Below are 23479 nucleotides of genomic sequence, written 5' to 3' on the forward strand. Positions count from 1 at the left end.
AATAGTAACAGAAGGGTCATACTATCTATGGTGAGAATAAAATGAAGTTCCTGATTCACCATGACCTTATTTTTGAGGTCAAATAGCTCATCAAGTAATACCTTATTCTGCAAAAATATGCGGCTTCGACATAAGCAAGGCAGAACCACTAAAAGCATTGCCATATATAGTTAACCTAACTCTACAAAATTGTCTCAAAAGTTGAGCTAAATCCTAACTACAGTGGATACATCACCATTTAGATGCTCTGAAGTAAAGAGGTTTTCACTATGAGAATTCAAAACTAATACATGTTTTGAAACTGAAGCAGTATTTGTATAGCGGAAAAAGTTCTGAAGCTACTGAACCTTACCTTATGTAACAAGTTTTCTACCTTCCATGAGCTGATATGCTTGACGGATATTTCTGTTTGATTCTCAATTCTGCTTGACGGATATTTCATGCTAAGTGGACCTATAAATACACCAAGTATATTTGTACTACTACGACTGACGGTTGATAAATTGGAGCAACATTGCAATATACATACAACAAGTAACTGTTCAGCCCCATCTCTCAAAACTACCTTTGTATGCATATTTCCAAGTTTTATAAGAAACTTGAGTATCATCAGGGATGTTGCGTCGTGTTGTAACATTGTTACTGCAGTAAAAAGTAAAGTAAAGCACAAAGCTATAAGCTAGGGACTTTGTGAAAACAAAAATCATTTCTAGCATGAATAAAATAAAAAATGTAGTAATAAACTTTATTATAATATGGCTTCATATTCTGAACAGTGCAGGCAAAGGTTTTTGGTTAAATATTCTGAAAATCTGCATCTGTTGTACATAGATGTTGCGTGAGAATATCCAAACATAGTACATATATATGCAATTAACTATTATAGCACATAATAGAATGAATACAAAGAATTGGAAAACATCAAAGGGTGCTTCTACCTAAACCAAAAGGCGGTTCAATCTTTCTTCTGTAAAGGGTAACCTTATTACAACAAATTTAAGAGGGAAAGAAATATAGTCAATCACTGCCTACATGACACATCACAAAAGCCATATGCTTAATTGCACCAGGAGCTCGATCGCACAAAGTTTCACAGCTCAAACTTCTACACTCATCGGTCCATCCATCATCCATGCCGGATCCACCACATGCTTGGCTTCAAGTGATGGTTTGCCACCTTCATCTCACACGACATGTCACACTGCATCCATGAATCAATCCAGTTAATGTTCCATGACAAGAAAAAAATCATATTTAAATCCATCGATGCATGCATGGGTCGATGAGAGATGGCCGATCAATTGTTCAATCAGATGGATCACAAGTGAGAAGCAGTTGACTGAGATGGCGCACGACACATAGCTCGACCTTTGGATGTCTAATGGTCGCAAAACATAAAGGTGGGATGATTCCGTAACTGTACTGAAGGTTTGTGCTATTAAGACCACTGAAATATATACCTGATTACGAGTATTTCTTCACGCCTTTGCTGGCATTCCTCCGTGATGCCCAACAAATATCGCATTAGACTAAAAACAACAAAGTCTGTTTGTTGTTGCTTGCCTGAAATAAGCAAACTCATGTACATATAATACTGAATTTGACACTGCTTTGTAGTGCTTCCAACTACTGATAGATATATAGAGTTCACTGAGTAGTACATGGTTATGAGTAAGATGATAGTTTAAGAATCGAGGATCAAGTGTTCTTTTCTCATTGATCACTAATAGTTGTAAGTTTCAGAATGTGCATTGTGCACAAATACTGACAGTACAGAGTTCATCGAGAAGTCAAAGGTTATCTGTAAGATAATATCTTTGCAATCAAGGGCGAAATACTCTGAATAGGCGTTCATACAATATCTGCCAAGAATTCAGGACCTACCTTATAACCTACAAAAAGGTGGCAAACCTTTCAAAATGATTGTAGGAAATATGTATCATGCAACTTTGTTTCAAGCACAATACCAATTAAAAACCTCACGTTGCTGCCACAAAAATACATAGAACAGTCTTTACAATTATGCCAAGAAAATTCAGTATGGATGTATGTTAACCTGGAGCTGTCGCAAGGTTCCGTCTTGACCTCATGAACAAATTCGATCTCAAATTGACTTGAGTCGCATGATTTATGGATGAAAAAAAATTCAGAAACAGTGGCAATAGACAAATCATGGCATAGAAATATATCAAAACAGAGATCTTTTATCGTCCATGCGCTGCTGTGAAGAAACCAATCAAATACGAACCTGTTATTCGATATGGGATACAAAGAACACAATATGGAGCGTAGCTTGCTTTCTGTTTGAATTTTTGTCTGCTATCCTCAAGTTCAGATGCTATGATCTAGATGCATCTATGGAAGTAGCTTATAATGATGTATTTCTGGATATGCTAAGTTTTACCTGTCAATGTTCAGTACCAGCAGCAATTTATACCATTCCATTGGGATGGACACTCGAGTGCCTATCTAGAGAGCAGTTGCATTGGCCTTCTCCTTCAACGGATTGATTCTTTCCAAATCAGACACAGGTCTCGCGTGCAAGCACAGCGCCGCTCACGGCCCGCAGCCCCTGAAGCAAGCAGTTCACGCCCGCATCGTCAAGCTGCAGCCGCCGTCGCTGGCTCTAGGACAGCACCTCCTCCTCGTCGCCCGTCAAACCACCGCCCCGGCCCCGGCGACATCGGCAACGTGCCGACGCCGTACTGCCGCGCCCGAGCCCTGGCGAGGCAGCCTCCATCCTCCCAAGCGAGCACGCCAGTCGCCGCCAAGCCCTCGCAACCGCCGTCGCCCTCGCCAAGCCCCCGCCCGGCGTCCTCCTGCGCCTCCTCGACCCCGCCTCCTCGCGCCCGCGCACCGCCGCCTCGGCCTCGCCTCGCCGGCGACAAGCCCCCGCCGGAGCTCCCCGAGCTCGCTCGCCTCCTCGCCGGAAGCCGCCGCCGCCGGGAATGGATTCGCCAACGCCAGCCGCGACGCCTCGCCCCATTCCTGGGCTCGGGCAACGCGTACGCCCGCCTCCTTGGCTCCTGCGGCGTGGACTCTGGCGGCAAACGGCTGCGCGTGGCGGCGCGTGCCTGGTGGTGGTGGAGGGAATGGATAATAGGCCGTGGTGCACGGTGGTGATTGCCGGGTGTTTTATGTAAAAATAAAGCGTTTTCTTAATTTAAAATAGGACCGCGGGTTGAATTCTCATAACCAGACGGACTTTTTTTGTAATTTTGCTAATAACATACGACCAGAAGCAATCGCTGCTTTATTAGTAGGTAGAGATAGACTATTTATTATTAACTAGGACAAATGTCCGTGCATTGCACCGGAAGAGAAATTTAATGTATGTCCATCAAAAAGTCTACCAAAGCGACACAATGGCATGCGTAAATATTACATACTTCTCCGCTAAGATATACTCTCTCGCTTCGGGGTTTTTAGAGTATCTACAGCCGGACTTAGCAATTATGACCCCCTAAACGTCCAAGGACTCGCCCGATCAGTGACCGAGCGTGCCCATTTTAAGCTCATATTTGTCCGTCCGTGCAACCACACTCCTCATTTTCTTTCTCATATGTCTGGTCACTTACACGTGATTGGTGGAGATGAAGAAAGAGAAGGAAAAGAAGTAATAAAGAAAGAGAAAAGATGATCTGGGTTTGGGCAGCGTCCTACGTGCATTGCAATGGAGGAAAAAAAATCTTGAAGCATCAACTTAAAGGTATTTCTATTATGAGCATGTGCATAAAGCTGATCGGTTTATCATATCACCACTAACGTCCTTGTGTTCTATTAAATATGCCTATTTTATCTACAAAGACATCATTATCGCTGTTGAAAACTTAGGAAATTCACACAGTTAGTAAAAAGTGCAATACATAAAAAAAACACATAACTTTGTGTGACGGTCCGTCGGTGCACTGCTTCTCAATGATGGCAGTTGCGGCTTGGCTTCGTGTGGTTTTCGGAACAACGTGTATAAGGACCGAGTCAACCTGGCCTTTCCCTTGAAGTTTTCTTATCCCTGATACTTTACTTTTTTCAAGTGTAACATGTCTGGGCATCTTAGGCTTCTATTATTGCATCAATACTACATCTATCAAATTATAATATTTGTTTCATTTTATTTTTGCTGGTCATGTGATCATGCTTTGATTTGAACTGAGGTTTTTAAAAAATCCCTCACTTGATTTTTCTTAAATTAGCCTACCAGATGAAATTCAGTTAGTAAATTTTCACGATCTTCGATCTATCTAAATCGAAGGAATTCACATGATGGTTCTTTTTATAACTCATGAACATAACCCACGTGGGATAACAATCCCATTCATTTTGAATCAAGCACATAAAATTTTGAACATAACCCACGTGGGATAATTTATGTGGAGTTGACACACCACTCTCTCTTCCCTGTGTTTCCTTTTGGCCAACTCATAGCAGCACACGCCACCATGGCCGAGCTACACATGCCCCTCGCCAAGCCTGTTCAATGCTTCTGCATCGTCTTCTCCCAGGCTCTTGGGGCTGCTTGTTGATTCCCAAGTGGCTTTGTTGATATTTCAGATAACTTGGGAACATATATAAACTGAGACGACTCAATATAACTGAACGAGATGGGATTATCCAACACCCAAGCTGCTTCGTTCGACTCGAGGGCCAGACTGATTGGGCCTAACTCCGGATTCTCACTCCATCAGGCTACGTTTGGCTGGGCGGGCCAGAATATTTAGCCAGCTTTCTGCACATGATATTAAGAAATAAACCCGGCTTTTAATCACAACTTGGGGTCCAGCTCAACTGGTTGTGGTTGTAGCATGGGAACGGTAGGTTGGAAGTTCGAATCTCACGCCAGAAATATTTTTCGCAGGAATAGACGACGGGTTAATTAACTAAAAACAAAGGGGTGTTTTTATAATATGGCAGCGACTGCTTTATTAGTAGGTAAAATAAAATAAAATAAAAAGATAAAGATTGTCTATACAAAGCGTATTATGACATTAAAAGAAAACGTATTGTGACGGTGAATCCACGAAGTCAATCCGTGCTTTATTATAATTAAAGGATAGATTATTATTATTACTAGGAAAATGGCCCGTGCGCTCCGACGGGAGAAAATCTCATCGACTCTGCTATTTCTAATCCAATCATTATGATTCTCTAAAAAAACATAAGTATGGCCTAAAATATGAGTGATGACAATAAGCATGGCCTAAATATTTTTCGCAGGAATAGACGACGGGTTAATTAACTAAAAACAAAGGGGTGTTTTTATAATATGGCAGCGACTGCTTTATTAGTAGGTAAAATAAAATAAAATAAAAAGATAAAGATTGTCTATACAAAGCGTATTATGACATTAAAAGAAAACGTATTGTGACGATGAATCCACGAAGTCAATCCGTGCTTTATTATTATTAAAGGATAGATTATTATTATTACTAGGAAAATGACCCGTGCGTTGCGACGGGAGAAAATCTCATCGACTCTGCTATTTCTAATCCAATCATTATGATTCTCTAAAAAAACATAAGTATGGCCTAAAATATAAGTGATGACAATAAGCATGGCCTAAACCATAAGTGATTATTTGATTTATGACCCACGTCAAATATCCCTAACATGAAGAAGAACTATTATTTGAAACAGATGATCTTTACAAAAAGTCTAGCAAATGTATATGTCGTTGGACTTGCAGGCCATGCTTCCTAGTGAGTAAAGGCCAAGCAAAACAAAAACTAAACACTTCCTTATGAATGGCGCGCTTTTAGGGCAGCTGTTTCTAAGTGTCTTTTAGGCCTTTTATTTTCATTCACTAATTGAGCATACTAGCCTAACCCGCGCGGCGCCACGCCGCTCTCAATGATCACTCGTAGATGTGTACTCTATTGATTTTAAAGTGAAACAGTGCATGCTCATTTGATGTAAAAATGACGTGTAGAGATAACAAATAAACCGAACATACGAATATATTGAAATCTTGCAAACACAGGGATACAAAGATACAAATTAAAAGTGGCATACTCTTGAGGCAAACAAATTATTGAAACTACATATAGTTCGCTGCGAACAGAGAACTGTATGTAAAGATACAAACACGTTGAACTGATAAGCTAAAAGTAGCTGCTAGTGGGTTAGATCATCCTAGTATATCCTCCTGCAGGATTGGTGCCTGTAATGTAATGATAAAGTGATTTTGCAAGTTTTTGCATACGTCCACGGGAGGATGTGCGCATGTATTGTGATAACGGGATCGTCGCTGTCTGGGCGCTGGGGATACATGCGAAGTGGTAATATGTCAAAGAAGCCATTGCATATCTTTGCCAAAATCATTGTCTGACTTGCAAACTCGTTTTGCTTTTGTGCTTACTTGCTGGCGGGCCATGTTAAATTGCCATTGCTTTGTTTAAGCCTTCTCTCTTGTTGTAAACGATCTTTCCTTTGTGACTTCAAGAGCATAATAATTATGATCATTGATAGAAATATTATAGTCTGCACAGATGCATTTTAAGGCCACTTGAGCTGATTTTTCCATCCCTAACATGAAGAAGAACTATTATTTGAAACAGATGATCTTTACAAAAAGTCTAGCAAATGTATATGTCGTTGGACTTGCAGGCCATGCTTCCTAATGAGTAAAGGCCAAGCAAAACAAAAACTAAACACTTTCTTTATGAATGGCGTGCTTTTAGGGCAGCTGTTTCTAAGTGTCTTTTAGGCCTTTTATTTTCATTCACTAATTGAGCATACTAGCCTAATCCGTGCGGCGGCACGCCGCGCTCAATGATCACTCGCAGATGTGTACTCTATTGATTTTAAAGTGAAACAGTGCATGCTCATTTGATGTAAAAATGACGTGTAGAGATAACAAATAAACCGAACATACGAATATATTGAAATCTTGCAAACACAGAGATACAAAGATACAAATTAAAAGTGGCACACTTTTGAGGCAAACAAATTATTGAAATTACATATAGTTCGCTGCGAACAGAGAACTGTATGTAAAGATACAAACACGTTGAACTGATAAGCTAAAAGTAGCTGCTAGTGGGTTAGATCATCCTAGTATATCCTCCTGCAGGATTGGTGCATGTGATGTAATGATAAAGTGATTTTGCAAGTTTTTGCATACGTCCACTGGAGGATGTGCGCATGTATTGTGATAATGGGATCGTCGCTGTCTGGGTGCTGGGGATACATGCGAAGTGGTAATATGTCAAAGAAGTCATTGCATATCTTTGCCAAAATCATTGTCTGACTTGCAAACTCGTTTTGCTTTTGTGCTTACTTGCTGGCGGGCCATGTTAAATTGCCATTGCTTTGTTTAAGCCTTCTCTCCTTTCTTTATGAATGGCACGCTTTTAGGGCAGCTGTTTCTAAGTGTCTTTTAGGCCTTTTATTTTCATTCACTAATTGAGCATACTAGCCTAACCTGTGCGGCGGCACGCCGCGCTCAATGATCACTCGCAGATGTGTACTCTATTGATTTTAAAGTGAAACGGTGCATGCTCATTTGATGTAAAAATGACGTGTAGAGATAACAAATAAACCGAACATACAAATATATTGAAATCTTACAAACACAGGGATACAAAGATACAAATTAAAAGTGCACACTCTTGAGGCAAACAAATTATTGAAATTACATATAGTTCGCTGCGAACAGAGAACTGTATGTAAAGATACAACGTTGAACTGATAAGCTAAAAGTAGCTGCAGGATTGGTGCCTGTGATGTAATGATAAAGTGATTTTGCAAGTTTTTGCATACGTCCATGGGAGGATGTGCGCATGTGTTGTGATAATGGGATCATCGCTGTCTGGGCGCTGGGGATACATGCAAAGTGGTAATATGTCAAAGAAGCCATTGCATATCTTTGCCAAAATCATTGTCTGACTTGCAAACTCGTTTTGCTTTGTGCTTACTTGCTGGCGGGCCATTTTAAATTGCCATTGCTTTGTTTAAGCCTTCTCTCTTGTTGTAAACGATCTTTCCTTTGTGACTTCGAGAGCATAATAATTATGATCATTGATAGAAATATTATAGTTTGCACAGATGCATTTTAAGGCCACTTGAGCTGATTTTTCCATTGCTTCATCTTTTGTATTAGCTGCTTCTTCTTCATATGTAATGGAGGATTCTCTGAAGCTATCTTTTTGACGTGGCAGACCAATTAGCACGGACGCTTGTATTATGCCTTCATGAACGTACCAACAGGTGTACCCTTGTACTTTTAAGCCAATTGTTTCACTCACTGTTTCAAGCATTGGTCCTCTTGGAATATACACTATAAGATTCTCATCCTGCATGAAAGAGTTCGTAATAATGTAATAAGTTCCTGACTTGCAAGAAGCAAGTATAGAGAAAAAGCTAGGTGAGACCAAGAGCTTACCGAGGTACTTCCGCTTCCATGATTAAAATTCAGTGCTGGATGTTTGCCCTTCTTCCTAACTTGCTTTGCCATGGGGGGCGCTCTCTGGGGATGATAAGTTTCGTTCATTGTGGTGTACTCAGTTGATGTTGGTCAAGAGTGTCCAACTGGTAATATATATAGGTCATGTATGGATGAATGAGTCATCGTTGGGCTTCGTTGGGGTTGCCAAATGGCAACCATTTTCTGCACTCCATTCCAGTAGGTGGCACACTCAGTTCTACGTGGAGATAGAGGGAAAGATAGACGGTTGCATGCCCAGACTATGTACAGAAAGCAGCCGGGGTCATTGCTCCATTTTTTATAATATTATTTCATGTAAGAAAGAGTTAGTATGATACTATTTATTTTTCATGTAAAACAAAATAATTGTTCTCTGATTATTGCCAGTTCAAACAGAGTTATTTAATATTCATATTATTACTGGTTGTAGGCTTTAACATGAGAAATATTACTAATTCCTTAGAGTCAGCATGCAATTGGACACGTCCGCGGCTCGTCCGCATCGTCCCCAGCAACTTTTAGGCTCCTCCTAATGCTCCACCTTGTACAGGTGCTAAGCATGTCATGTAGGCGAAAAATCTGATGTGGCAAGACAATTAATAAGAGAGAGATTGATTTGGTAACCCCAAAAAGAACCAATGCCAAACGCGTGAACCTAGGCAAAGCATTTAAATGGAGCAAGCTCACCAATGCATGAAAGAGTTTAGTAGCTAAATCATTAAATGAAGGAAGCTTAGAGCATGATTAATAGAAGAGCCGGCAACGGGCTCTATACGAATGCCAGGTCACTTGTAGCCACCAAGAAAGAACTCTCGTATAATTAAACTGACTGCATGCATTAGCTATAGTAATTAATGTCTACATGCATGGCAGAGAGAAAAATGCAATTGATTGGAGAGGAGGAAGCCGCGCTAGCTTTAAGCCCTTGCATGCAGTTTCTTTGTCTCGAGCCTTGCGCTGCAGCCGGCGACTCACGGAGCGCCCGCTCCCTTCTCTCTCCTGTATTCTCTTCCCTCTAGCTAGACTTTATCTGAGGTGGAATGGCTTGTAGCCAGCTGACTAGGCGCTATTATACTTGCTCTTAGCAACAACAAGTTAAGCACCTATGCATTGTGGACTATAGTTGCTAAAGTATTTAATGCGCTTAGCACCTCATCTAAGCACCTGTCCATTGGAAGAGGTCTTACCAATAGCAGGATTAGCATCAGCCGCGTCCGGGACCAGGACTGCCTGCTATTGGCCGGCGGACAGCTGCAGAAGCTACTATGTACGCTAGCTATGGTCTGGCTGGTTGCATACTACTGATTGCTTTGAACGCTAGCTTTACCTTTGCTCTGGCTGGTTGCACGCCTAGCAAATCATGAGTAAATTATTTCAGCATTTTGCTCTGGCTGATTGCTCTAGCTGGGTGATCAAAGACCAAAGTATAGTATCACTTCCAAGTGCTGAATCATGAAGAGTGGTAACATATTGTAAATATTAATCCAAATTATAGTACCATCTTCAACATTTCACCATTATAAGCACATGGCATGAGCCTTGAAAAAAAAAAGAGAAGAAGGCCAGCGCTGCTAATGAAGACGTAGCTTGCTCACGAAACTCTAAGAGAAGAACACTGTATCCCTGGAGAACAGAGCTATGCTCACAATCATCTACATTAGCTAGGTAAGCAAACCAGGAAAATCACTAATCACACATGAGTATTCGAGATACAGCCATAAAGGTAAGGATGAAGGACCCGGTCCTCACCTTGGGGCATGCCACGAATCAAACCCTGAAGATGAGACCTCGACGTGCTCCATGGGGTGGCGCCATGCGAGCTCTGGGTCACGACTCACGACCATATACATGCAAATTCGATGCGTCCGAGCGCAGGGACCATGACACCATGACAGCAACCCACGCACCACACACGGCGCAGCCGAAGAACGCAAGCCGCGTGCGTGGCAGCGCAACCGCGTCAGGGTGCACAGCCAAGAGCGAGCTGGAGGCAGTCGTCGCGTGCCCACCTTCTAGCAGCTGACGCGGAGGCGGACTGACAGGGAGCTGGGGCACCTTCTCGCATCTGCTTCGGCGGTAGCCTAGGCCGCATCTCTTGACGACAATGACACGGGACGGGCACGGGGTCGGGGTGCCAGTGACGTGGAATACTCGCATGCCAAGCACGAGGTACGACCTGGGCGACATAGGACCGCGGGGTGCTGGTGGTCTCGGCGAGCGTGACCTCGAGCCGTCGGCAAGCTGGGCGAGCTCGAGGTCAGAAGCATCATCACCGCATGCACCCACGACGCTGTCTATGACACTGAAGAAGGCGACGGCACGTCACCACAGATTGCGTTCCACCATCGCCTCCTCTTCTGGGTCGTAGCCTCTGCACCTGCCTCGCCATCGGAGTTATTCCGAAAGTTGGGTTGTAATAAGGCTGAGGCGAGGAAAGAAAGCGCCGGCGTTGCAAATAAAGTAGGGTGAATTCCGTATATGCCACTCAAAACTTGCCCGTATCCGCATATGCCATTGGAAATTTCCCTCTATCAAATATGCCACTGAAAATTTGCATCGCGTACAGATATGCCACTATGGTCAGTTTGACCGTTAGTTGACTGTCAAGTGGAAGGTGAAAAGACGATTTAGGCCACTATGCCACCGAACGGGCGTTGAGGCCACCGGTAGAAGCTTGGGAAGGCCGACGTTGCAAAACGGAACCTCAACGCCACCGAGCTAACAACTCACGCATAAGCCGGTTTCATAACCAGGCTTGTGGATCAATCAATGTTTCTCCTGAACCGCTAGCTTTATAGAATACACACGCCGACGAAGGTCAAGTCACATGCCGCCGCACCTGCCTCGCCACGCTCACCACCACATACGTCCTGGCCGACACGAGGCTGGCATGTCTGGCCGAGCTCCGCAACCTCTCTGCCAAACTCGAGCAAGTCCAGGCTGTGGTCACCCGCGGCATCATGCGCGCGCTCCTGGCGCCCTCCCTACTGGAGCGGACGGATATGATAGCGGAGCCAGCGTTGGGTGTCCTGGCCGACGTGGCGGCGGCGAGCGCGGCGGGGAGGTGGGAGATGGCAGAGGATGAGGAAGCGCCTAGAGCGCTGGTGGAGGCCATGGCATGGCACGGGAGCGCGGGGTGCCAGGAGTACGCGACGTACCTGGTTATGGCGCTCGAGCACGAAAGCGGCCGTCGGGCGCTGCGGTGGAGGATGCGCCAGCTCGGTGCCGTGCAGGCGCTCCTCGAGGTGTCTTGCTGCTCGGCAGCCCCCTCGCACACAGCAGGGCGGCCAAGATCCTGCAGTGGTTCAAGGACGACGGGCAGGACAGGATGAAGGTGCACTCCTGCCCTCGCATGAAAGCCACGCCACCGACGACATGCCTTGGCAACGACGGCGATGGGACGAAGGCTTGCCGGAGCGCTGTAGACAGGATAGTGAAGCAGAGTCTGGATATGTGAGCTATGGCGTCCGTGGACATGACCAACGCTAAGCAGCGCCTGGGACACCATGGACGCAGGACGGAGCGAGGCCGTGAGTTCCACACATATACTGATGGCTGTGGCTATAATGCATGAGCGAGAGGAAACACGTATATATAATATTTCTGAACGCCATATCACGGACTAAGGCGGTGATAAACAACCGGAAACATCGATAGAGGCGGCACCGCTCAGTAGATTCCACACAATGCATACGTGCCAATCCGTCAAACGAAATTCCAGCCAATCCACAACGTGCCAATCTCCTCGTACGCCAACACAATCCAAGAGAAAACGGCCACTACCAATCAGCACACAACCTTTGACCAGACCACATGCTGATCAATTTCTTTAACCAGGCCACATGCTGACATGCACACAGGACAACGCCATGCATGCAAGGATCGGTTCAAACAGAAACCGCCAAAACGAAGGACGTACTGTAGTCAAATTAGGGCATGTACAATGGTTGATAAAACAGTCTTATCTTAAGTCTTGCATGTAATTTAGAGATGACAAAAAAGTATGTCTACAATGGTTTATATCTTAACCTTATCTTCAATAGCTAGTCATTCCTTAAAACATGGTGAGACAAATTATGCTAAGAGATCATCTCTTGTCTTATCTTAAATAAGAAAAGACAAACCTTTTCTTGTGAGTTCTCTCTCCTCCATCTTATCATTAATCCTACGTGGTACTCCTAAGATAGCACCATTGTACATGCCCTTAGAGTTTCCATGCATCGCACATGGGGCAGATGGAATGTCTCAAAATCAGGACCTAAATCGATGCGTCCACACGAGCCTTACCCCGCCATTTCCCCCCAGTAATTATCGTGTCGTCATCTGATTGGCTGCGTTTTCACTGATAAGAAAAGTCAAAAAAACCAGGTAAACTAAACCTGGCCAGGTTTAGTATATGTATAATTTTATTATACATATAAATAGCGGACCATGCGTCCCTTTGTAAGTGCAAACTTTGCACGTTTTTCTTAATGTTCGGGTTAATTGGAACCAAGGACCAAAACAGTAAGACAAAAACAGTGGATTAGTTTTTATAGCAAATATGTTCATGCGTTGCAACGGAATAAAAAAAATTAATGTCTGGATGGTGGATACGGCGGCACATGGAATAATTTCTACCTTAACTCATTCCTCGTCCCCGCAATTCGGTCGTCGATGAGTGGTCTGGTCTTCTCGTCGGTTAGTGGTAAGATAGTGTATTTGGTCGTCGTTCGTTTGTCGTTGTTCTGCATGGCGGCGGTGCCAAATTTGTATTCCACCAAATCCCTTTGGATGGGAGGCTCTTCTTCGTCGGCCTTCGATCTGGGCGCATGGTTGTTGTACAGGAGCGACACCAGTTCTATTACCTTCTTCATCGATGGTGAGGGAGGTGTGGTGGTGGATCCCTTCCGCCTCTTCTTTGGTGCGCTAGGCCGATGGGGCCGTTGCTGGAAGAATTCCCGTCCGCAAAAGGTCCGACTACATATTTCAGAGACCACCGACAGTGGCACCATGCCCTCAATTCGCGGTGGAGTGAGTGGCTGTTGGGTTCCTCAAGGACCTGGATGCAATTTCCTTATTTGCACCGGGGGGGGGGGAGGGGGGCTTTGTGTCATTAATAAAAATAGGAAAATAATTTACGGATCGACACATCAGCTGATTGCTAGAAGAAACCAGGTGCATCGCTGGCGCTTTTGCATCGTATGGAAACCCACACACGCGCTCCCTAGTTTTTTCCCCGTGTCGCTCCCCAGGGCGATATCGGGTCGAACCCAGCGCCCACGACCTCTATATGCCGGGCACCTCACTGACATTGCCGCTGGCCCACGTTGCGGCGGCGACGGGCCAGGCTGCCAAGGTGGCACGCGATGTTTTGGCAGCGTAAATTGATGATGTGGCTGGGCGGCGTCGCCGCCCGTGGTGGTGGGGAGCCCCTCCGGTATGGGGCGAAGGAGGCAGGGCTCCTGTCGGGCGGCCTGCGCGCGCAGGAGGCGGGTCGGCGACGGCTCTTGCCGGGGCGGGGGCGTGGATCAGCGCCGAGGCCCCCTCGGGGCTCCGGATCTGGAGTGGTCGTGTGGGCGACGCCTTGCTACCGGGCTTCACTGGGGCGGATGCCGCTCGGCTTGAGGTTGTTGGTGCTGGCGTGCGTGCGGCTGCCGGTGGCGCAAGGAGGATGCGAGGGCTCGTCCGTTTATGTAGAAATCAATGGCATACTTGTGACACTATTCTTCAGGCTCTCTGTGCTTCTTTATGATTTATTTTTTAGCTCCAACGGCAAATGGCTGGGCACCCCATGCTGCTTGTGACACTGTTCTTGAGGCTCTCTCTCTGCTTCTTTATGATTTATTTTTTGGCTGCAACGACAAATGGCTGGGCACCCCATGCTGTTTCTTCTTTGGATTCATGGGCTTGTCCTCGTTTTCTCGCTTTAGCATTTTCGATTGATGATGCATAATACATGCAGTAGGCATCTTTCTTCAATTTCTTGGCTAAACATGAATCGCATCTCACCTTTTTCCCTGGCTTGTTGATTTTTGCAAGTCCAAAAGCATATAAGTTGATAGGTTTTGATGTAAAGGGGCAGGATGGGACTATTATTTCGGATCTAAAAGTTTAGCAAAGGCATAATCGAACGGCATTTCCTATTTGGCGCTGCAGGCGCCCGTTACAGTGCAATTTTCAAACGGGCGCCTGCAGCAGACCAAGCCGGGCCGGCCCATCTTAGTTCTTTCTAGTTTTGCAGAAACGAAGCCACGCCAGGTTCGTTACCATCGTTGAGCTCTAACCACCGCTCCATCGCCCTTCTAGTGTGCATAGTAATTCGCTCGCGCATTTTTATTTGTTTCTTCTGGTTCACGAACGCCCGGTTTTGGGAAGCTTCCAGAACCTTCCTAAAATGGTTTTCCCCAGTTCGCGGTTTAGTTTACGGGCGGTTTTATTCGGTTTTTTCTTTTTCGTTTTCTTTTTTAAAATGTGTGATTTTTAAAGAATTTCGTGTTTAAAAAATCGATGAACTTTTTTTAGATTACATGAATTTTTTTAAATCCAATAAACTTTTTTAAAAATTCAATGAACTTTTTTTTTCAAATTCAATGAACTTTTATAAACATTGATGAACTTTTTTCAAAATCGTTGAACTATTTTTAAATTCGAGAAACTTTTTTTCAAATTCAGTGAACTTTTTTTAAAATCAGTGAACTTTTTTCTGGTTTGATGAACTTTTATTTCAAATTTGATAAACTTTTTTCGAAAATCACTAAACTTTTTTTGAATATCGATTAACTTGTTTTTCAAATTCGATGAATGTATTTCAAAACCGCTGAACTTTTTATCAAAATTGATGAACCTTTGTCAAATTCGATGAACATTTTCCAAATTTAAGTTTTTTTCCTTTTTAAAAATCTGTGAACATTTTTCCAAATTTGATGAACTTTATTGCAAAATCGATGAACATCTTTTAAAATCAATGAACTTTTTTCAGATTTGTGAACTTTTTCTCTTTTGCCAAATAATTCAAAAGAATTAAGTGGTACAATAGATGAATGGTTCAGATCAATATACATAGCGCTGCGCACTTGTTATTAAGCATTTTCCTCTGTTAATAATCACAAACGGCAAGTAGTTCTTGTGGATGGTGGCACCTGTGCGTTAGCACGATGCGGGGAGTTCGAAACCTGTACGGAGCAACTTTTCCCCCCATTTTTTGCGAGCTTTTTCCGTTCGCGGGTCTGCACGTTTTCGTGGGCCGGTCCAGTGCGGGGCGCTGCAGGCGCCAGGAGCAATCGAACTCTGTTTACCTATACCCTACCCAGCGAGGGTTCCCTAAAAAAAACCTATACCCAGCAAGGGGAGGTCAGAGCAGGCCGTGAAGTTCAACTTTTTAGCAGCCCATAAAAAAAATTGGGCCATTACTTACGAAGCAGTATGGCAGCGAAGACAACGTACGAAATTCGATAAATTGTAGAGACAAAATTTAGTACCACCTTGATTATATTTTAAATTAGAACTGAAGCGTAAAATTACGGGAAGAAGCGTATTGTGACGGTGAATCCACGGAGTCAATCCATGCTTTATTATTAGGGATAGATTATTATTATTATTATTATTATTATTATTAGGGAAAGATATTCTAAAACGGTGGAAAAGAAAAAACATAAGATTGTGGTTTCATTGCATCTGGGATCTTATGGGACTAAAACTATGTTTATTTACGCCATATAAAAAAACTTAGGATCATTTGCAAGTCCCGAATTTTTGGAAATGTTTCTATGAAGAGCGGTGCAAATGAACCCCTATGAAAAGATCTAAAAATTGTATTTACCATGAAAGACACACCAAACTTGATATAAAAGAAATTAAGTACTCCATCCGTTCACTTTTGTAAGACGTTTTAGACATTTAAGACAACATTCAAAACAGTTCAATTTTAGCTGTCTTAAACGTCTTACAAAAATGAACAGAAGGAGTATCTACGTTTTATAAACGTCAATAGTACTCTCCTATAATTTATGTTGCATATAAATAAGTTAGGATCGATTGGAAGCTATCCATTTTATAACAATTTAATTGGGCACAAGTAAAATATGATGTGGGGTGTTATTAATGCAGCAAAAGATGCTGATGAAAAATTTGTGATAAGAATCAAACTTTTCTACACGTCTGTTTAATATTTGTCATTCATAAAAAGCATTAAGGCCATATCAAGTGCAAACATTTTGCTGCACACTTCAAATAGCCAAAAAAATAAAAAGATGAAAATCCTCCTTTATATTTGAATTTGGAGAAAATACTAGTAACATTTTTTTACATGTGAGCGTCCACTACATATATGCACCATTTGATTAAAAATAATTTGTTTACGAGCAAACATTATGCATGCATTGGTATTCAGTGTAACTAACATACAATAAAAATAGTGTAACGTGTGTGTATATATATATATATATATATATATATATATATATATATGTATATATATATATATATATATATACCAATCTTCTAAGTCCGCGGACACGGATGCGGAAGGACGGCATCGAACCGTAGCCGCATTCTGCCTGCCAGCAAATTCAAATTCAAATCTATGCTGATCCGCATAACGCACCGGGTCGCATCGATGATCACAACCAAAAGGAGGCAAATATGCTTAGTTTTTACATGTCCGAATCCAAAAAAACATCAGTTTTGCAGTCCATGCATTTATGCCCTGCTTAAACCGGCCACCCCACTAAGATGCTTCCAGATCAAGGAGGTGTCATTGCCGCCCCGTAGGCAGCCTCCGCATCCGCGTCCACCTCCGCCTCCGCCGCGTCCTCATCTGCTGCCGCCGCCAACTCATCTTTCTACTACTCCAGCATCTGGTAGCAGACAGATTGCATGATCGTTATAGCATCGGCATCCAAAGAGTCTATATTCAAGGTCAACATCTTAGCGTCCTCCACATTGGCGGTAATCTTCACCCTCTTTTCCTCGAGTGTGGCATTCTTCTCCTCAAGCGCCGCCTTCCTCTCTTCGATCATGGTCCTCCTCTTTTCGAGCTTGATTTTCTCCTCCGTCGCTTCCATCAACAACTTGAACCTCTCCGCCTTCCGCTCCTCCTTGATGCCCGAGCGCCTCACGCACGCCTCTTCCTTCTTCATCAAGATCTCCTCGAACCTCTCCGTCAGCTTGATCGCCACACTTCTCGCTTCTCCCTCTCCTCCTACCACTTCTTACCCCGCATATTTTTTCTAACCTTCTTCGGCGGTTCTTGGGCTGGATCGGTAGGGTCACCGGTTTCTTCCTTGTTGGCTTGGGTGGAGGTCTTGGCAACGAAAAGGTTTCACTTCGGCTGCCCATTCTACTCCAACCAACAATGCATGATGGTGAAGGACTTCTTCTCCAACTTCTTGCACACTACACAAGCACGAGTAGGCTACAAAAGTGAAACAATGCATATCCGTCTAGTGAGCAACAAAATAATACATGTTCGGCTAGTGATCAACAAAACCAAAGCATATCCGGCTAGTGATAAAGAAAACTAAAGCACATCCGGCTAGTGATAAACAAAACTAAAGCACATCTGACTAGTGATCAACAAAACTAAAGCATATTCGGCTAGCGATCAACTTACTTGCTCGGTGATTTGTGCACTGCTAGGCCACCGTGCGATGAGATGCTTCAAGTGCCCGCAATACTTGGAGACGACCTCTTGGATGGTGTACCATCGATGGTTGAGGTACTTCCACTCACGGTTACGGATCAACGCGTCGGAGTAGGGCGCGAAATGCTTGTGCTCAAGGAACCATATGTGAATGTTCCTCCAAAATATTGTGCCCTTTTTCTCCATGACATGATGGATGCTGGTGGCCAACCATGCGTCGCACAATAGATCCCCCCCCCCCCCCCCGCATGTTGAAGCTTTCTCCTCTACCCTTCTTCTTCGGATCGCCGATTGTATTATCCGGACCATCATCGTAGCCGTTCTCCTCCTCCTCCCCTCCTCCGGATGCTGCTCTCCGCGGCCCAATCTTGTTGTTGTTGTTGTTGTTGTCGGACCATCGTTGTATGCCATCGCCGGTCTGGGTGTAGGACTGCTGCGTGGCCATCTGGGTGTAGGACTACTGTTGCTGGTAGTTGCCGGACTGGGTGGGATCCGAGTCTTCCACCTGCCCGTCCTCATAGCCCCTCCCCTCCTCCCTCTCCTCCATCGTGCATGATATCGAGCATCTCCCTGTCTGCGCCGTATGCTGGCTCCCCCGCTCTCGGCATTGCAGCAAACAGCGCGCGGGCACCCATCTACTCTCCTCCCGTCGTCCTCTCCTGAATGAGCGATGATGAAGAATACTCGGAGAAGAGCGGCGCCACGGTAACATCGATGATGTAAGGAACTATATCGGCGGAGTTTGCGACCTGCTTGGCGGCGTAGTAGTACGGAGGCTTGTAAGTCTCCGACCACGGCGTCGTCTGTATTATGGGCGCGCCCGTCTGGCGGCATCCGCCACGGCCTCGCCGACCTCCCTGTTCGTCCCATCCACCACGTCCATCGCCACCACCAGGCCCACCAGGGGCTAGACGCTTCTTCATCTGCTCCTCCTTTGCGGCCTTACCTTTGACGCGGCGATTTCGCCGCTTCTCCAAGCTAATCTTCTGGGCGAGTGTGATGCTCGGATCCTCCGGCACCTCCGGCACCTCCATCTCTGACAGGTTCCGACGATTTCATGTGTCATTGGCAAAGGGAAGGAGAGGGTGGCAGAAAAGACTGGGAATTGGGTGGAGAGCGGCGGGGAGTGGAAGAAAAGAGTGGGTGATTTTGGCGTGGAAATAATGTGGGATGCTACAAAAGCGCGGGGCTCGGCCTTGGGTGGGCCAGGGGCGGAGAGCGACGATTCACGTGTCCGGACTCCCGCAAACCTCTCCACGTTTGTCTCCGGTTTGCGGGAGAAATCACGTCTGGATCGCTCCTCGGACCGACACAGGTTGGCATTGGATGGCTTCCATGGTATGAACAGCATGGTCCGGACGGTTGCAGAAAATTTACGGGTCCTCCTTGGAGATACCCTAATAAAGTTCAAAGTTATGAAGTACTTCTACATTTTCAATTTTTCTGAAACTTTAACATGCATTTCCCCCCTGTTTTTCAACCGAGCTCGAAGGAGCCATTCGGTGTTTCCCACATAGTGTCTTGATATATTAGCATCGTCATTTGGTTTTAGACACTGCATTTCACATATACACAAGATTTTGACAAAACTATTAGCAAAACGGCGTACCACACACCGCCTTCTCCTCTTATGTTGCCTTGAACGTCAACTCTACTTGACACACATAGAAAATCGACTGATCTGGACCGGCTCCGCCGCATAATGTCTGAACTCTCTCAATAAAATGTAAGATCATCTAGAACCGAAAATGGACAAATTCACACTCTAAACATAGTTGGATGCGTCTAAACGCGTCCGCGGACGGCTCCAGCCGGACCCTCATTTGTCCTCCCGGCCAACCACACCCCTCATATCTAAACCTTCATATTTTATGAAATGCACGTCCATCATATAGCACAAATTCATCATTGTTCAACAATTCAAGAAAACAAAAAAAAACACAATTCAATAATTTAACACATGCAAAAATAAATTCAACAATTCATACATAGATAGATGATACATGAATGAATCAAACATCTTCATTGTTGCGCTTGTTGATCCTCTTCTTCATGTTGATCAACCACTTCTTGCCTTCCTCATCCAAGAGGTTAGTGTCATGCAACATGATTCTCAACTCGTCTGTTTCTCTAGCAAGTCTGAACATCTCTTTCTCAAGCTCAATTCCTTGCATTGTAGATGCCATTTTAAGCTCCTATTTTGCATTTTTCTCTTGATTCTCCAAGTCTACCTTTTCCCTCTCAATGTTCAACTTCTCTTTTATCCTCTCCTAACCGAACTCCATTCTCTCCCTTTGCACATTCAAGAAGAGATTGTACCTCACCTCCTCCTTTCCCTCCTTGGCAAAATAAATGCCCATCCATGTGACAGACATTTTTCTTGCCGCATCGTCATGCGCAACCCTCTCCTTCTCTCACTTGTTTCCCACCACTTGTCGGTTCCTCTTTGACATGGTCACTCGTCCATCTGTCCCTCTACTTTGTTCATCGTCGTCACCCAGTCTAATAGATTGTTAGGAACTTGAGCCAACATTTTTCTTCAACTTCTTCATGGGATTTTGAGCTCACTGAACAGTGAAAACGAACGGCGATGTGGAGGGGGGAAGGGTGGAGGATGGCGATGACTCATACAAGGGTGCCGAACAAACCAAATGTTTGGGCTGGCTTTGAAGGGTCCGATTGGGTGGCGTTTTTCGGTCCGAGTAGTGAAAGATCTTTCCCTCGAACGTTTGGAACATTTTTATAAGTTTGAGAGACCTCGTCATGCGCAACCCTCTCCTTCTCTCACTTGTTTCCCACCACTTGTCGGTTCCTCTTTGACATGGTCACTCGTCCATCTGTCCCTCTACTTTGTTCATCGTCGTCACCCAGTCTAATAGATTGTTAGGAACTTGAGCCAACATTTTTCTTCAACTTCTTCATGGGATTTTGAGCTCACTGAACAGTGAAAACGAACGGCGATGTGGAGGGGGGAAGGGTGGAGGATGGCGACGACTCATACAAGGGTGCCGAACAAACCAAATGTTTGGGCTGGCTTTGAAGGGTCCGATTGGGTGGCGTTTTTCGGTCCGAGTAGTGAAAGATCTTTCCCTCGAACGTTTGGAACATTTTTATAAGTTTGAGAGACCTAGTTGTAGATGTTCCAAGAGCATCTCCAGCTGCTACGTAGTAAATCCCTCCAAGGTCGGGTTGTAGGGGCTCTCAAAATAAATGTATTGGATTTCACAAGTGGTGTGCTCTAGCAGATCCTCAATACAACTTCTATACACAACTTGGAAAATGTGCCACACCTGTCAATGGGTGATACGTCTCCAACACATCTATAAATTTTGATTGTTAAATGCTATTATGTTATCATTTTGTATGCTCTATATATTCTTTTTCTGAACTAACCTATTAACTTAATGCCCAGTGCCAGTTCCTGTCTTTGCTTGTTTTTATTTTGTAGGAAAATCATACTTACAGAAGTCCAAACACGACAAAACTTTTTGACGATTTTTTGTGGACAATAAGAGACCCTAGAGGCTATGAGAAATTGAGAGGATCCACCAGGCAGCCACATGGCCTGGTGACCATGCCATGATTGCTTGTATCTGCGTTGGTATTTCCCCGAAGAGGAGAGGATGATGCAGCACAACAATGGTAAGTATTTCCCTTAGTTATGAAACCAAGATTATCAATCCAGTAGGAGAACCAAGCAACACTATGTAAACTCCTACACACAAATAACAAATACTTGCAACCCAATGCGTAGGAGGGATCATCAATCCCTCCTTGGTATTGAGATAGATTAAATTGTATGAGATTTGATAAATAGATCTAACACAAACACAAAATAAAAGAATGAAAGAAAAGTGCAGCAAGGTATTTTTTGGGTTTTTGGAATAATAGATCTGAAAACAATATGATAAAAGATAGACCCGGAGGCCATAGGTTTCACTAGTGACTTCTTCCGAGAAAATATCATACAGTGGGTAAACAAATTACTGTTAGGCAATTGATAGAATATCAAATAATTATGACGATATCCAAGGCAATGATCATGTATACAGGCATCACGTCCAAGATTAGTAGACCAAAACGATTCTGCATCTACTACTATTACTCCACACATCGACCGCTATCCAGCATGCATCTAGTGTATTAAGTTCATGGAGAAACCGAGTAATGCAATAAGAACGATGAATGATGTAGACGAGATCTATTCATGTAGGAATTGAGCCTATCTTTTTATCCTTAATGGCAACGATACATGTGTGTCACTTCTCCTTCTGTCACTGAGATTGAGCACCGCAACATCGAATCCATCACAAAGCACCTCTTCCCATTGCAAGAAAAATCAATCTAGTTGGCCAAACCAAACCAAAGTTTCGGAGAAGAAATACGAGGCTATAATAATCATGCATATAAGAGATCAAAGAGGACTCAAATAATATTCATAGATAGAACTGATGATAAACTCACAATTCATCGGATCCCAACAAACACACCGCAAAAAGTCATTACATCAAATAGATCTCCAAGAACATCGAGAAGAACATTGTATTGAGAATCAAAAAGAGAGAAGAAGCCATCTAGCTACTGCCTACGGACCCCTAGGTCTGTGGTAAACTACTCACGCATCATCGGAGGAGCACCAATGAGGATGATGAACCCCTCCGTGGTCGTGTTCCCCCTCTGATAAGGTGCCGGAATAGGGCTCTAGATTGAATCTCGTGGTTCTGGAACTTGTGGCGGTTGGAATTGTGTTTCGTCAACTCCCCTAGGGTTTCTAGAATATTTGGGTATTTATAGAGCTAAGAGGCGGTGGAAAGGACCTCCATGGGCCCCACTACCCATTAGGGCATGCCAGGGGCCTCTGGCATGCCCAGGTGGGTAGTGGTCCCCATGGACCTCCCCTCTGGCACTTCCTTGGCTCCCAAGTTGTCTTCTGGGCAAAAAATCTCTAAAAAGTTTCGTTGCGTTTGGACTCCATTTGATATGGATATTTTGTGAAGTAAAAAACAAGCAAAAAACAGCAACTGGCACTGGGCACTATGTCAATAGGTTAGTCCCAAAAATGATATAAAGTTGCTATAAAATGAATATAAAACATCCAAGAATGATAATATAACAGCATGGAACAATCAAAAATTATAGATACGTTGGAGACGTATCATGCTTGGTTTTTCTTTTCGATCTTGTCTTCTCTGGCCAAAATAGACGAGTATTTCTTTAGAGAGAGTTGCTACCTCTTGAGATTGCGTTGGTTTTTCCCTTGAAGAGGAAAGGGTGATGCAACAAAGTAGAGATAAATATTTCCCTCAGTTTCCTAACCAAGGTATCAATCCAGTAGGAGAAGAACGCATAAATCACGAATACCTGCACAAACAATCAAACACTTGCACCCAACGCGATAAAGGGGTTGTCAATCCCTTCATGGTCACTTGCAAAAG

General features: G+C 44.1%; 1 long non-coding RNA gene and 1 pseudogene across 1 annotated transcript; one reads left to right on the forward strand and one right to left on the reverse strand.

Annotated features, from left to right (window-relative positions):
* Window positions 1-939: 939 nt before the first annotated feature.
* On the reverse strand, window positions 940-3111 carry LOC123060219 (uncharacterized). Its single transcript, XR_006427816.1, has 2 exons — window positions 1461-3111; window positions 940-1201 (listed from the first exon to the last, which is right to left on the reverse strand). It is a non-coding gene; the product is annotated as an uncharacterized lncRNA (long non-coding RNA).
* Window positions 3112-10577: 7466 nt separating this feature from the next.
* Window positions 10578-11879, forward strand: LOC123056758 (uncharacterized; annotated as a pseudogene).
* Window positions 11880-23479: the final 11600 nt, after the last annotated feature.

The sequence above is a fragment of the Triticum aestivum genome, chromosome 3A (genome assembly GCF_018294505.1).
Source record: "Triticum aestivum cultivar Chinese Spring chromosome 3A, IWGSC CS RefSeq v2.1, whole genome shotgun sequence".
Classification (NCBI taxonomy): Eukaryota; Viridiplantae; Streptophyta; class Magnoliopsida; order Poales; family Poaceae; genus Triticum; species Triticum aestivum.